Source organism: Colossoma macropomum, unplaced genomic scaffold (assembly GCF_904425465.1).
Source record: "Colossoma macropomum unplaced genomic scaffold, Colossoma_macropomum, whole genome shotgun sequence".
In the NCBI taxonomy this organism is placed as follows: domain Eukaryota; kingdom Metazoa; phylum Chordata; class Actinopteri; order Characiformes; family Serrasalmidae; genus Colossoma; species Colossoma macropomum.
In genome coordinates, this window is record NW_023494807.1 from 27,534,165 (window position 1) to 27,546,951 (window position 12,787).

Genomic DNA, 12,787 nt, shown 5'->3' on the forward strand with positions numbered 1-12,787 from the left:
AGAGAGAGAGAGAGAGAGAGAGAGAGAGGTGTAGAGAACAAAGAGAGAATGAAAGAGATAAGAGATGAGAGAGAAAGAACAAAGAGAAAGAAAGAGAGACGTGAAAGAAAGAGAACATGCAGAGAAAGAGAGAAAGAAAGTGTAAAGGGACAGAGAGAGAGAGAGAGGAGAAAGAAAGAGATGGAGAGAACAGAAAGTGAAAAAAAGATGAGAGAGAAAGAACAGAGAGAGAGCGAGAGAAAGAGAGAGAGAGAGAGAGAGAAAGAAAACAAAGAAAGAGAACACAGAGAGAACGAGTGAAAGAAAGTATAAAGGAAGAGAGAGAAATAAAGGAGAAAGAAAGAGATGGAGAGAGCAGAGAGAAAGAACAAGTAAAGAGATGAGAGCGGGAGAACAAAGAGAAAGAGAGTGTGGAGAGAGAAAGGAGAAAAAAGATGGAAACAATAAAAGAGAAAGAAAGAGATAAGAGATGAGAGAGAAAGCACAATGAGAGAGGGACGTGTGAAAGAAAGAAAGAAAGAAAGAGAACACAGAGGTGAGAGAAAGTGTAAAGGGACAGAGAGAGAAAGAGAGGGAGAGAGAGGGAGGAGAGAGAGAGAGAGAGAGAGAGAGAGAGAGAGAGAGAGAGAGAGATGGAGAGAACAGAAAAAAAAATAAAGAGATAACAGATGAGGGAAAGAACAAAGAGAGACGGAGAAACAGAAGAACAGAAGAGAATAGAGGAACCATCCGGAGATCATGAGAACCAGTTTGAGAACCTTCGCTCTTAAAAATAAATAAAGTTTAGAGAACCAAAAGTACGTATTCTACGGCACCATGCAAAGAACCCATAACTGCACCTTTAGTTTTAGGAATGTAGACTTATTTGAGATTGTTGATCTGTGGTTTCTGACACTGTGATATTCAGACATCTATAAAAATGGTCTAAACTGAGTGTTGCTGGTTGCTGCTACTGTTTTAGCTGTGCAGTGTACCTTTATCTTAGATTTCAGTCATACAGAGTCAGACGCCACATGAACAAGCCTATTAGACATTACTTAACTTAAGCATGTGATGATTTAAGCATGTAGTTAATACAATGCCAATCTGTACAAGCTCCTATTTCAGGTTAGCTACATCAGCCTCCAGTGCAAAACTAGGGAAGCAAACTTGAATACACAATAAACATGTCTTGACTGATCAACTACATTTGAGATGAAGGGGCAACTGTGTAAAACAGATTTTTTGCTATAAAAAAAGCTCAAGCGAGCTGTTGATGACCTCAGCTGCCCTTTTATCTTCAGACACATCTAGACGTCCGTCACCCACTTCCTACTGATGTAAATCTTAGTCTGTAGCAGCACTTCCTCCCTCCCTCCCTCTCCCTGATAGCTCTAATTAAAGCTTTGCTCTGAGTTAATGAGTAGTGACCAGCCGGCTGGCGTAATTGGCCCTGGACCTGCCAACAGCCGAGCTGTAAAACAGCCTCAATATACTCTGAGCACTAAGCGAAGCTATTACTGAGGTGCGTCCTGGGCTGAACTGGTGAGGGTGTAAGCTGACCTCTCTGGCATGAATGGAGAGGTTGGAGAGGTGCTGAGATTAATGAAAGAGAAGACAGAGACAACTCACTGAATCTGTTAAAGGCCCATATTTCACACTTCGCCTATTTTATTTTTCACTCTTATGCAAAAGTTTGAACACCAATGTCAAATGACATTTTCTTGATTTTCTAAGTGCCAGTAAGTTAAAGAGAAAGATTTAAGATGAACATCGATAATTTGGAGACAAACTATTTGCACTTATAATCACTCCAGCTGGTTTCCTGATACGTTTAATCTGCAACGAGAAACTCTCAAACACTGAAAAGTCGTGAAGCTGAAGTCAGATTCTCGTTCGCAGGCTTCTTGTTTGAATTTTCACGTTCCAACTTGAATGGTGTAAGTTAGCTACATAGTTAGCTACAGCCTGGCATCTCAGGCACCATTTAAGGTGGAATGGGAAAATTCGAACAAGAAGCTGGTGAATGACAAGCTTTGTAAGAAGTTGAACGTTGAGAGACATTTTAGGAGAAACTATTCTACTTTTGCAGAAAAGTTTCCTGCTGGAGATGTGAGAAAAGCAGCTATAGCTGAGCTAAAGCTTAAAGCAGAGCAAAGTAAATCTGAGTTTTTGTTTATATTATAATTTTTAGCCTATACTAGGACATTAGCACATACTGAGACATATTTACAGCCAACATGGTGAAACATTACTTCAACAAAATGGACATGAAACGTTGTGGCTCCCAAGGTGGTTTGATTTTTGTTGAAACTTGACAAAATGGTTCTTCTTAACATTTGAGTTGCCCCTAACCTAAGCTATCTAGCACCAATCAGCACTGACCTCCAGCTCTCCTCCTGCCTTCCAGCTCTACTCTCTTTAGTATGCTGTGCAACATGATTACAGTCATCACTGTTCTTTACTTGAATTTCTTTAAAATATTGTGAGAATATCGAAATGGGGACCCAGTATCGTGACTCGAATCATTAGCTGAGTGTATCATTACATCCCTAATAAAAAGACAGACAGATAAGCAGAGAGATAGAGAGACAGACAGACAGACAGACTGACTGATAGACAGACAGAGAGGTGAGCGTAGTGGAAGTGAGTGGTAGAGAGGTTAAAATAACTGCCCCCCTCAGGCTCCTTCCTCTCCTCCACAGTCGAGAATCTCGGCCCTCCAGTCTCTCCAGGCATTCGCAACACACTCCACAAACAGCATGCTCACTTCTATTTCAGACACACACACATACACACTCTACAGTAAAAATAGCCCCCCTTCCCCCGACAGACAGCAGATAAACCCCCTCTGTAACCACCCCTGTTAAACACACTGTCTGCCATCAGCAGCATTCTCACACTAACGCTGATCCAGCAGCAGAATTCAGTCTGACTCGCATTCAGCACCACATGCAGGGCATTAGATGAGTCAGGAGGGTCTCAACAGTTTGGCTATATGACTATAAAACACACACACAGTCAGGATACACTATATTACCTTTTTATTAGAAATGTGCTGTATGCCGGCTCGTGTGTTGAAACACATTCAGACCCTCACGCTCAAACATGAGCAGACAGATATAAAAATCAAGACAGACGGACAGACAGACCAACGCTGTGGCCAAAATTAAGAATTTGTGGCCTGAATTATGGAAACATACTTTCTGGTCAGTGCATACAGGGATGTATGAAGGTGTTTTAACCCTTTTTCACAGTAGCCACAAATGCCCTTTTCGCCTGTTTGGGGGTCCCTCAGTTGAACTATGAGGGATTTTTGTTACTCAATGTTAATGGAATGTATTTAAATTGAAATGTGTATGATTTACTGACCCTAAAGTGCCACGGCTGAAAAGAAAAAAAAAAATGCAACACCGCATGCTCTTGTTTCAAAATCCATTGTATTTGCAAGAGAATACAAAAATAATTGCGAGGGAATGCAAAGTTATTCCGAAGGAATGCAAAATTAATCCAAGGGAACGCTAAATCACTGAGGGAATGCTAAATTATTGAAGAATAGTCTCTAGGCTGTCTGGAGAAACAGGTTCGGTTGACGGTGGTGAAATTTTTACGACCACATGACATCATGCATGTTTTTTTTTTTCATTTGAACTGTTGAAATGCAACAAGACACAGCTGTACACACAAAATCAACACAGCAGCCACAGCTGATACTCACTCTGCTGTCTCTCCTCTCTTACTATACAAACTTCATGCAAATGAGTTGAACACTGAGCAATGACTATGAGTCCGGTCATGCCCATAGTCAAAATATATTCAAAGCTATATTTTAATAACCCAGCCATCGCAGCAGGCCAAGAAGAAATACTCACTGTGGTAACATTAATGCTACAGTAAAGGTGGTAAAAAGTCTTCATGATACACAATTTCTTTCTGATAAACTGACAAGGTGGCAAAACATTACAAAAAAATACTCCAATGATTTGTATTCATTATTTCAGATACTGTGCTGCCCTAAATCCAATAAAACATATACGCTCAGCAAGGCATACTGTGACATGATTTATCACGACAGTGATAAAATATAGCAATAGCGATGTAATGTCATATTGCCCAGCCCTGTGCTACAGTTACAGTGAGCGGATTCTGACAAATCTGATTTTAAAGCAATTAATGCTGTGTCCAACTATATGGTGGTTTTGTTAGCAATAAAAAATAATAATAATCAACTGGCATGGAGATTTCCAGGCCACGGGTTCCCTGCAAAGCCATGCAGAGCCTTTTAAACATCCTTCACTGGAAAACTAGGAAGTCTTGTTAGAATTAGAAAAAGTGACATATAAAAACCAAAATGTAGCAAACAATGCATGTAAATGGGTGTGTGGCTTTGTTTCTTCCTATAAGAGTGTATTTTTTCTTCATTTTAAAAGGAGTCATCGAGTTTAATGAAGTAATCGTGAAGTCTGAATCCCTCCATCTCCAGATAAAAATCTACACAGGCTCGTAATTCTCCCTTTAAAAGGCCACTCTAATTATAGAGCGGTTAAACTGAGAGTGCCACGCTCAGATAAGCACACAACCGTTATACTTAGCATTAGATCACTTCCGTCCCAAGCACTTCCATAAACACACACCTGCTGGCTCGCTCTCTCTCTCACACACACACACACACACACACACACACACACACACACACACACACACAGCTTACCTCGGTCTTAATAAACAGCACTGTGTAGAGTTTATGCAGCATTTTGGGACAAATTCAACAAGTCACTGAAGAGTGTCTCCTGTTTACGGAGGACACGGTCAACCACAGAGCGTGCGTGAGTGTGTGCGTGTGCCATCAGACGCCTGCAACCCAAACCACAGTCCCCTTCAGAGTCTACAATAACTGCACTCACACCGGAGAACGGCTGCTTTCACCATACACGACTCCAGCAGAGCTAAATAAGCTGAATGAGAGTAGGAACACTGTGTAAACCAATGAAAGAGCACTAGTGGTGGCCAACAGGACAATATGGAATCATTATCCTGAAAAAAAACATCACAATACCCATTTTATACTCAGAAAAGCGAATCATCAATACTTCTAGAAGACTAGAATAAAGAAAACAAACATTTAGTCAACTGGCCTGACCGTGTAACACCCGCAGATCCTTCATAGCAATTGTTGCTATGTCAAATAAGTTTTATAAAACGTTGACAAAAAAATTCTGTTGTTAAAAGTTAATGTAGACTCACAATTACCTGCCTAAATCATTCATAGCAGGGAGCTTATGCTTGTTAAGAGTTTTTAGAACTACTGGTTTGATACGCTACTCCACATTCTTAAAAATATGATCCTTCAAGGGTTCTTTAGTAAAGAAAAGGTTCTATATCGAGCCATGAACACTCAAAGAACCCTTTGCATGATTAAAGAATTCATCATGAAAGGATTCTTCAGATTGTGATTCTTCAGATTGTGCTGTAGACGGTTCTATATAGAACTTTTTTTTTAAAAGGGTTCTTCTATTGTTACAATATCAAGCTTGCAACAATAGAAAAACCCTTTTTGGTGCTATATTCACTACTACTGTATAGTCGCCACTACTTTGAGGGCCGAATCAGGAAGTGACTGCGAAGCACGATGCCTTCAATTAGCTGTGTTTTGTGAATGATTAACCTGCAAGACGCTACAGAAGCCAAGAATGACGAGAGACCACACGGACCCTTAATTCAGTGTTTTCACTCCAGGCCCTGCACTATATAGTTTAGTGTTTTTCTCTGCTGTTCACACCTCGTTCAGCTCAAGAAGGGATTAATTAGCTAATAATATCAGGTATTTTAATCAGGGAAACCAAAAATAGCAGTGCAGGGAGTTCCAGGACTGGAGCTGAACTCTGCATTAACTGTACTAGCAAACTTATAAAATCACGTCTGTTGAAACACAACATAGTTTTCCGACCCACAACATTCAGTCTGATATTTAATGTTTATGTTTCTCCATTTGAATGTCATTTAAATCTCCCGAAACAGAGAGTAAAGTTATACCGGCTGCTTGCAGTGACTCTCCAGAATAGGAAGAGGGGCTGTGTATGAGATAAATATAAATGTCAGGAAAACAAAAATTTGGTAGCTTTCCACCAGTTTAAGCGGGACCAGGAGTTCAGGGGAAACTGTATAAGGATCAGAACCTGTTTTATCGACTTTGTGGAGGCAACATTTTTTCTCTCCCAAAGTAAGGAGAGTAATTTTAGCCATCTTTTAGCGGAGCAGCGAATCAAAAACTTCGGTCCCAAATATGGTGGCCACAACAGAAAAATCATGCAAAGGACTCTTTGAGTGTTCATGGTTTTATACAGAACCATTTTCTTTACTAAAGAACCCTTGGAGAACCATCTTTTAAAGTATGTGCCAAGCTCATCTATGCTTTTTTAGCTAATGTAATGCAGGCAGATTTAAAAGGACAGGACATAATTAGCCAGTAGACTAACATTAGCTGGGTTACACGACAACAGAATAACTAAACCTGATCTATGACAACAGTTAGACATTTCACACATACAAAATAAAAGTCATTTAATATGAATAACACACTCTAAATGTAGGTATTTCGACAAAAGCTGATTTGTAACTGTATTTCACTGGGTTGAATGAGATTTGTAAAGCTTGTCCAACCTGGCAACAGTTGCTAAGAAGCAACGTAATTGATACAAACAGTGGCGCTTGAAAGTTTGACCCTTTAGAATTTTCAATTTTTCTGCATAAATTTGAAATACTTTTGCCACTCACAGATAATCTTGTATTATCAGTAATACTGGATCATTTTCCTCAACAAATAAATGTCCAGGTCTAATATTTTTGTCTCATTTATTTATTTTATTGGTTTTCATTATCTACCATTAAGACTAGTGTGAAAATCTGATGAAGTAAAAATTATGCAGAAATATAGAAAATTCTAAAGGGTTCACAAACTTTCAAGCACCGCTGTATACTGTCTACTGCGAAAATGTCTTTTGACAAAGTCTGGTGACGTTGCATTTTAGTTGTGTCGTCCACCCCTAGTCAAGGCACAGAGAGAGCTCTGGTCTGTGGGAGGCTTGCAGGGTCGAATAACAGAGCTCCAGGCACTGCAGTAATGAGATACTGAGCATTCACCACCATTCTATAAACACTGACACCTTGGGACTAATGATGGATGAGATAAAGCAAGAGAACTGCACGTAGGGCTGCAATGAACAGAGCAACACTGCAATGGTAACACGCTGAGGGTGATGGTGGGCACGTTGAGCACAGCTATGACCAACTACTCAGTTTCTACAGCCATATGAAATCTATGTACTTTCTCCCAAATTCTGGACGGCACTGATTTAGAACCGAACGTGTCCTCACCGGCTGTCCTGTTAGCTGGTCACTTCGTCTGTCGGCACCAGTGGAAGTGTGTGGACACAGCAGAGTTTTCACACTCGGAGGAGTTTGAGGTGTGTCCAGTCCATGGCTTCAAAGGCTGCTCCGTCTATTACACTGCCATAGTGAAATCCATGGGGGTCCAAGGTTACAGCAACATCTATAACACAATCACGAACAGAAACACAGACGAATGATGGATAACAAGCATTGTCATCTTTCACTGAAGGGTGCAAATACTCATTGGGGTGGGACCCTCAAGGGTGCAACAGTACCTTTACGTAGGCAACATAAACATACGATACTCTGCTGCAGATCTATTTTTCAAGTTGAAGTTACTCCACACACCCTACCTTCACTCCAGGCTATATATTGTATTTTTTAAACTGTGAAGCCATGAAAACTACACATAAAGGTAAAGGTACACAATGTGACATTGGTAAATCAGGTAAAACAGTTATTGATTTCAAATTATGTAAAAATTTAAAACAAATAAATGCAGATGCAAGGTTTTGTGATGACATATTTCCATGCTCAGTACTTTATTAGAAAGGTTCTACACTCTCAGAAATAAAGGTACTAAACTGTCACTGAGGCAGTTCCCCTCTTGTCACTGGGGTGGGACCCTCAAGGGTACATCTCAGTACCTTCAGTCAGGGAACATAACTGTATCATAATCCATTGAAATGATATTTTCTAATCTGTACTGACTCCACACACCCGTCTCGTCTCCCGGCTTTTTATTTTATTGTTCTGTTTTCACCTCTTTAACTCCTTGAGACCACCGGTGGTTCCAAAATGCACTTCGTCATATTCTTCATAACATTCATATTTCATAAGCTACATTCAAAAAGTGGGGGTCATATGAGAGCTGTAACTGTCTTCTTTCCAGTCAAATAGATGGGTGATGTAATTTCAAACCCTTATAATAAAAGAAGCTGAACTCACAGCATTTTTCCACAAATCTGGGCTATAAACTATAAACAGATGGCGTCTCTTCAGTGATCTGCTCTGTAAAAATTATTTTTATAAAATAATACAAAGAGCGTCTAAGATTTTTGGTTTCAGCAGTAAATTGTAAGCATATAGCAATATGTGTATGATCATAAAACACATGTTCTGTTAATCTGAGGGGAACTTTTACAAATAAATAAATAAATAAAAAATTACATTTATTTCATGCAGTTACTGAATAATTTGCCTTACAATTTGGTCACGTAAATTCAAACGGACAAACCAAAATATACCCTGGAGAATAAGAGGTTACAGTATTAGGTTTATTTAAAGGTACAAATACGCACTTTTCACCTGAAAAAACGTATTTAAGGTTCAAAACTGGACCTTAAAACCACTGCTGTACATTTGAGGGGACATTTACATTGTTTCTACCTTGGTGAACAAAAAATGTACCTGCAGAGAACCTTCATTTCTAACAGTGTACAGAGCAACTGCCCATTGGCTTCTATTATAAGTGAGTTTTGAATGAACATCTTTTCTGTTTTACAGCAAAACATGCTGAAATTATAGCCTATAGAAACTGACTGTATGCTACAGATACAGGATACAAACAACACTGAAGTATTCCTTTAAGCCTGCACTACACTCTTAAAAAAGATGGCTCTTCAAGGGTTCTTTAGTAAAGAACATGGTTCTATATAGAGCCATGAATACTCAAAGAACCCTTTGCAAGACTAAAGCGTTCTTTGCACTATGAAAGTGTTCTTTAGATTGATGGAGAATGTGCTATAGATGGTTCTATATAGCATCTTTTTGAAAAGGGTTCTGGTTACAATGTCAAGCTTGTACCAACAGAAGAACACTTTCTGGTGCTATACAGAACCCTTTTTTAAAAACGTGCTATATAGAACCATCTACAGCACATTTTTCTTCAATCCCTTGAATGAGAAATGAGAAAGAACCCTTTCACGATGCAAAGAACCCTTTAATCATGCAAAGGGTTCTGAGCATTCATGGTCCTATATAGAACCATTTTCTTTACTAAATCATTTTTACAATCATTTTTAAGTGTGTACGCTTACCTAGCACTCACTTCTGAGAGGTTTCCCTCTAGAACGATAATGCTGACCGATGTTCCTTTAGCAGTTTTTCTGTTGTCCTATTAAACCTCCTCCATCTCCCAGTCCGGAACAATGAGGCCTTTAGTGAAGCTCTGCTGTAATACGCTCCTCATACTAGACACGTATAACAGTATTTAAATGCAACAATGCAGGCCAAGCAGCAGAACTGCTGATATACTGCTGGTCAGCATGAATACACCCACAGTCATGTACACAAAGCCTGCTGTTTAAATTCTTCTACATCAACTGAACAGAGAGACAAACGATATAACCAGTGCTGCTGACGCACCTCATGTTATACTAATTTGACAAATCGTCCCCTTGGAATTATGAGGTTCTGTCTGCGTTCTGAGCAGTTTTGAGATACTGGGATTCATATGTGGAATACGTCTCTTTCATACACGACAATGACAGACACGCTGAATTTATTCTAAACGTACAATATCAAAATCCTATCAAATTTATGAATGAGTGGTTTTGGAACAGTTCAAATGCAGACAGAACCTTCTAATCCTAAGAACTCACTTTCTGCTTGGAATGATATGGTTCTATCTGGCAAAACATGAAAAGGAGCAACGATTTTCAAGGAACACAAACAGTTTACTTGTAAACAGAGCATCTACACGTGTCAGAACATTAAATGCTTTCTATGACAATTTTATGACGTATTTCTTGTTTTAGAACAAATCATCCTTTTCTTGTTCAAAAAAGCATTGCAGAATAAATATGAAGGTCAGTGCTAAATATTTTGTCCAGTGCAGAGGTCAGTTTTTATGTAGGAACCATTAGTTGCCCTTAGGTTGGACAGCAATAAACTGTCCCAGCAGGTAAATGTAGCAGGTCAGTCTAAAGGCAGCGTGAGGTTTTGTTGTACATCAGAAATTTTGACTCTAATGCAACAAAATGCCTTACTTTGAGAGAAAGTAGAAAAAGAAAAGATGGATGGAGGAATTAAATTAATGTTTTTGTTCTAATTAAGACCCCATCAATTCAACTATATAGTGATTTATTACCTGGGGCAGTTTTGGAGTCTATCAGGTCTTCCAGGTGGTTGTTAGGTGTCCCATTCTCTATGTAGCTTTTGATCATTTCTTAACTCCAGTTTAGGAAACTGTTTTTTCACTTATTTTCCACGTTCCTTTTGCAAATTATCCCATATCTAATCTCCTCAGAAATATCTCCAGAAAAATGAACAACTAAATGGCTTTTTTGACTGGAAACGAAATAAATGAAGGGTGCTCTCTGACTTTTGCACAGTACTGTAGTACCTAAACAGTTAATAATCATCTTTCATCATCTGCCATGTCTAAATCATCATTCTTATGGAAAAGGAACAGCACTCACACAGCTATAAATATGATTTTTTTTTAAATAATAACAGCCTTTTCAGCAGTTTCACTACTTGTCATGACTGCAGCTGAATGCACAGACAGCCTCTGACAGCATCAGTGATATCATGCATGACACAGCAGGTGGACGGTAATGTAGCTGGGACAGACAGTGGGTGGGGCCTGCGAGTGAATGGACAGAGGGTGGGGCCTGTGATTGGTCACTGGCCATCAGGAGGTTTCGGAATGTGTCCTGGCGTCAGCTCGATTCTCTCCGCCACCGTACACCCACCTAGAGTGAGAAAACAGCCAGGACAGAAACGCCGCCCTATTCTAGCAGACGCAGACAAAGAGCACTTTTGTCACAAATAAGCACAGCGTTTCCTGTAAGGCTCGGGGTAATGGCTCTGCTGTGGGAGTTGATGACACATGACTGACTTCCAGGCTAAAACACAAGCGTTTTGTAATCAGCTGAAGGGTTGGGCCGTGTCTGGAGATCTGCAGCAGGAAACTAGCACTAATGTCACATCGTTATTGATCTGTGACCATAAGAGCTAAAGAGAGCTCCAAAGACAGTCAGACAGACAGACAGAGGCCTTACAAGCGTGCAATGTCTTTTAGTTCTAAACCAGTGGGCTTACAGTCAAATGACATGCTGTGTTAATTTTCTAAGTGAAAAGAAGTGAGAACATCCACCACACAGAACACATCTGCACATGTTAATTCGCAATTAATGTTTATTTGCTTAATTTTCATTATTTGTAATATACAGTCTATGATCTTAGACTCGTTTAAACGCACTACAGCTACGTCACTAAAGTAGCCCTATCGTTTGAGAAATATCGCTAAAGTTCGGCCTTTTCTATCTCAGAGCGACGCAGAGAGACTTGTGCATGCATTTGTTGCAAGCAGAGTAGATCACTGTAATGATCTTCTTACTGGACTTCCTAAGAAAGCAATGCATCCTTGACAACTCGTACAAAACGCCGCAGCACAGATCCTAACAAAGACAAAGCAGAGAGATCAGATCACTCCCGCTCTAAAAGAGCTGCACTGGCTGCCTGTATCGTTCAGAATAGATTTTAAAGTTCTGCTATTAGTTTTAAGGCTCTAAATGACTTTAAAGCACCGCTTACATCACAGAGTGTCTGTCTGTTTATGTTCTAGCACGTGATCTTAGATCTGCAGATACTGACCTTCTACAAATACCCTCTGTAAAATACAGAAAACATGGAGAGACTTGTTCAGTTATTCTGCTTCTATACTGTCAAAGGAAGCACCTTTTATTAGACAGTCAAACTCTAGAAGCATCTAAAAACACATCTCTCAAACTTAACATTTAATGAAAACTCCTCCTCCTTTAATTTGATCTGTCATTTTCTTATTTGATTCCAAATTAACAATTTTTTTGTATATCTGTTTAACTCCATCACCTGTCTGTAAAGCAGTTTGAGCTGCCACTGGCATGAAAAGTGCTATATAAATAAAAAATAAAAATAATAATAATAAGAAGAAGAATTATTATTATCACAGTGATATGTTTGAAATGTTTATATATAGATCAATGTACAGAGCAACTGCCCACTGGCTTCTATTATAAGTGAGTTTGAGCTTTGCTAACGACGACCTCTCCTCTTCCTACTATTGGGGGGAAAAAAGAAAATGTGGCTTGTGCAACAGTTTTGTTTTATTTTTTCTCCCCAATATGTTAAATTTTGAAAAGAAATAGGAATTGTGAACTAAAAGTTGCAGGAAAATGCCATACTGAAGTGTTCGGACTTACTTTCACTTAGAAAAAAAACAAAATGTCATTTGACCAGGGGCGCCCAAACTTTTGCACACGACTGTATCTCACAGTGAAGCATATCGTGCTTACTCACTGTACCATTACATAAGGAAGCAATGATTTAAATAAAGCATCAGAAAAAAATGTTTCCGGTTGACGTTTCCAGACTCAGGTGGTGATAATCTAATGGCCAAAAAAATGTAGTACTACCACTCAAAGGTTTATAT

The 12,787-nt window shown here is 39.3% G+C and overlaps 1 protein-coding gene across 2 annotated transcripts in view; it reads right to left on the reverse strand.

Moving 5' to 3' along the window:
* Nucleotides 1-12,787, reverse strand: part of tnk2b (tyrosine kinase, non-receptor, 2b) — a 125,841-nt gene that overhangs the window by 92,874 nt on the left and 20,180 nt on the right. The window contains exons 1-2 of one of the 2 annotated variants that reach the window (XM_036556206.1): nucleotides 9,408-9,543; nucleotides 7,354-7,528 (exon numbers count right to left, since the gene is read on the reverse strand). The gene's annotated coding sequence lies outside the window, so the exon portion shown is untranslated. Of the gene's footprint in view, nucleotides 1-7,353; nucleotides 7,529-9,407; nucleotides 9,544-12,787 lie in introns of those variants that run through there. The other variant, XM_036556205.1, reaches the window with a different exon arrangement.